Source organism: Tasmannia lanceolata, unplaced genomic scaffold (genome assembly GCF_043159265.1).
Source record: "Tasmannia lanceolata isolate RefF3 unplaced genomic scaffold, GAP_Taslan_0.1 ptg001273l, whole genome shotgun sequence".
NCBI classification, from domain to species: Eukaryota; Viridiplantae; Streptophyta; class Magnoliopsida; order Canellales; family Winteraceae; genus Tasmannia; species Tasmannia lanceolata.
In genome coordinates, this window is record NW_027519933.1 from 32,501 (window position 1) to 36,843 (window position 4,343).

Consider the following 4,343-nt stretch of genomic DNA (forward strand, 5'->3'; position numbering starts at 1 on the left):
CCTCCTTCGGTTTCCGAATTGGAATAGAGATAAATAGATATATATAGAGAGAGAAAGAGATCGGGATAAATATGATATGGGAAAAAAAATAAATCCACTTGGTTTCCGACTTGGTGCAAACCAAAGTCATCGTTCCCTTTGGTTCGCACAACCCAAAAGTTATTCCAGGGGTCTCCAGGAAGATGAAAAAATACGGGATTGTATCAAGAATTATGTACAAAAAAATATGAGATCTGGTTCAGAAGGAATTGCACATATAGAGATTAAAAAAAAAATCGACCTAATTCAGGTCATAATCTATATTGGATTCCCAAATTTGTTAATAGAGGGTCGAACGCGAGGAATCGAAGAATTACGGATCAATGTACAAAAAGGGTTTCGTTCTGTGAACCGGAGACTTAACATTGCTATCACAAGAGTTGCAAAACCTTATGGACAACCTAATATTCTTGCAGAATATATAGCTCTACAATTAAAGAATAGAGTTTCGTTTCGAAAGGCAATGAAAAAAGCTATTGAATTAACTGAACAAGCTGATACAAAAGGAATTCAAGTGCAAATTGCAGGGCGTATCGACGGAAAAGAAATTGCACGTGTCGAATGGATCAGAGAAGGTAGGGTTCCCCTACAAACCATTCGAGCTAAAATTGATCATTGTTCCTATACAGTTCGAACTATCTATGGGGTATTAGGCATCAAAATTTGGATATTTGTAGATGAGCAATAATGGGTCTTTCCTTCCCATTCTATACTGCGATAGAACAAAAAATGACAAACTCTTTCATTCATTCTTTTTCCCTTCAATCAAAAATGAACAATTCTAATTAGAATTATTAATTATTTCTAATTATTAATTATAATTATATAGGGTTGAATAAAAATTCGATTGATCATTTGGTAGAATTGCTATGCTTAGTGTGTGACTCGTTGGTTTTTTCTTTAGAGTTGGATTCAAAAAAAAAAAAAACAATGGACCAGCCCATAACTAATAACTAGAGAACTAATAACCAGCTCATTGCTTCGTATTATCGAGATCCAAGAAAGCAGTCACTATATGATGTGTTGATCATATAGTTGTAGCAACTGAAATCGTTTTTTTTTTTTCATAAAGGAAAAAAAAATCTGATTATGGTTTGTAAAGCGAAAATAGAGGGATATGGGTAAAAGGAGGGGTGAGAGAAAGAAAGGAGGAGAATATCAATCAATGCTATATGATTCCAATATGTATGGTCTATGAATCATCTCATAAAAGGCAGCGTGATAAAGCATCAATACGGATTCGTTTATAAGTAGATGAATCCGGTTCATAGGAAAAATGAAAATAATAAAGAGCCTCGAGTCAATAGAGACTGAGGAGATTGACTCGGGAACAAATGAAATTGGGAGCTCCACTGTAGAGTTCAGACCTAACCATTAATGGAGAAGCTATGGGAACGACGGAACCTGTGACTGCACAAGATTCTATTAAAAACGAATCCTAATGATTCATTGGGTGGGATGGCGAAACCAACCAAGAACCCTTTTATTTATTCTGAAAGGTCATGGGTTGACCCTACGAATGAAGCAGATTTTAAAGAGTCAATATTCGCCCGCGAACCTTTCCTTATTGGATTGCAAAATTTTGGGCGATTCCATTCAGTAAAGGCCAAAAGAAGGATTCGTTATAAAAAGAAAGGCATTCATTATCCATAAATAGAAATATACGTCCTATAAATTATAAATCGAAATAGAAAGATACGTCTAGCTGCTGTATATACAAGATATACAGATTCCTACATGATGGATTAACTATCAAGAAATCCCATGATTCAGTGTATTATTCATTAAATACATGTGTATTTGTAATATTATTGAATCGTTTCATTCGCGAGGAGCTGGATGAGACGAAACTCTCATGTCCGGTTCTGCAGTAGAGATGGGGTTGAGAAACAACCATCAACTATAACCCCAAAAGAACCAGATTCCGTAAACAACATAGAGGAAGAATGAAGGGAATATCTTATCGAGGCAATCGTATTTGTTTCGGTAGATACGCTCTTCAGGCACTTGAACCCGCTTGGATCACATCTAGACAAATAGAAGCAGGGCGACGAGCAATGACACGATATGCGCGTCGTGGTGGAAAAATCTGGGTACGTATATTTCCCGACAAACCCGTTACAGTCAGACCCACAGAAACACGTATGGGTTCGGGTAAGGGATCCCCCGAATATTGGGTATCCGTCGTTAAACCGGGTCGAATACTTTATGAAATGGGCGGAGTCTCAGAAACTGTAGCCAGAGCAGCTATTTCAATAGCTGCGTGCAAAATGCCTATACGAACTCAATTCGTTATTGTGGGATAGGGATGTGAAACCAAAAGAAAGGAGTATTTTTGATGAAAAATACAATTGCAGATTTATTTATTTCTGGACAGACAATATTTCTTTCTTTTTTCCTTCGCCCTTTGCATTGAAATAAGAGATTCAAAAAAAAAAAAATGATATGATTCAACCTCAGACCCATTTGAATGTAGCGGACAACAGCGGGGCTCGAGAATTGATGTGTATTCGAATAATCGGAGCTAGTAATCGCCGATATGCTCATATCGGTGATGTTATTGTTGCTGTAATCAAAGAAGCAGTACCCAATATGCCTCTCGAAAGATCAGAAGTGATCAGAGCTGTAATTGTACGTACATGTAAAGAACTCAAACGTGACAACGGTATGATAATACGATATGATGACAATGCAGCGGTTGTCATTGATCAAGAAGGAAATCCAAAAGGAACTCGAGTTTTTGGCGCGATCGCTCGGGAATTGAGACAGTTGAATTTCACTAAAATAGTCTCATTAGCTCCTGAGGTATTATAAAGACTAGTAGATGAGACCATTATATAGTAGGGTATCTGAAGTAGATCAAATCCATTAGTAGATTGTGTCTTATGCATATACCTTTAATAATTCATAAAAAAAAAAATTGAAAGTGAAAATGAAAATCAAGAAAAAAAAAAAACAGAACATGTTGATTATATCAAAATGGGGAAGCCCTAATAATTATAGTTCGTCATGAGTAAGGACACTATTGCCGATATAATAACTTCTATAAGAAATGCTGACATGGATAAAAAAAGAACAGCTCGAATAGCATCTACTAATATAACCGAAAACATTATTAAAATACTTCTACGAGAAGGTTTTATTGAAAATGTTAGGAAACATCGAGAAAACAAGAAATATTTCTTGGTTTTAACCCTGCGACATAGAAGGAATCAGAAAGGAACATATAGAAATATTTTAAAGTGTATCAGCCGACCCGGTCTACGAATCTATTCCAACTATAAACGAATTCCTAGGATTTTAGGTGGAATAGGTATTGTAATTCTTTCTACTTCTCGAGGTATAATGACAGATCGAGAAGCTCGACTAAAAAGAATTGGAGGAGAAATTTTATGTTATATATGGTGATCCTTCTGAATATCCGAATTTGATCCGTAACTTTCGATTTGTGAAAAAGAGAGAAAAGGCAGGTTGTCTAATATCACTCCTCCTCCATTAGTTGATACTTCAAGGGGGTTACCTGAAATGAAAGAACAAAAATTGATTCATGAAGGTTTAATTACTGAATCACTTCCAAATGGTATGTTCCGGGTTCGTTTAGATAATGAAGATCTGATTCTAGGTTATGTTTCGGGGAGGATCCGACGTAGTTTTATACGGATACTACCAGGAGATAGAGTCAAAATCGAAGTAAGTCGTTATGATTCAACCAAGGGACGTATAATTTATAGACTTCGCAACAAAGGTTCGAACGATTAGGTGACTTTTTAAACATTTCTTCCATGGGGATACAATTCGAGGTTCAAAATTTCAAGAGACTTATTTTCTTCAAAAGAGTAGATTCGGAATTAAGGAATGACAAATATGAAAATAAGGGCTTCTGTTCGTAAAATTTGCGAAAAATGTCGACTGATCCGTAGGCGAGGACGAATTATAGTAATTTGTTTCAATCCGAGACATAAACAGAGACAAGGGTAATCTTTCTAAAAAGGGCCTTTCTAAAGTAAGGGACCCGTTGTACAAATAAAGGATCTGTTTTGACATGAAATGGATATATCCGTATATCTCTGACTCATATTTATGAGATGCTAAAATATGACAAAACCTATACCAAGAATTGGTTCGCGTAGGAATGGGCGTATTAGTTCACGTAAGAATGGACGTAGAATACCAAAAGGAGTTATTCATGTTCAAGCGAGTTTCAACAATACCATTGTAACTGTTACGGATATGCGAGGTCGGGTGGTTTCTTGGTCCTCCGCTGGTACTTGTGGATTCAGAGGCACAAGAAGAGGGACACCATT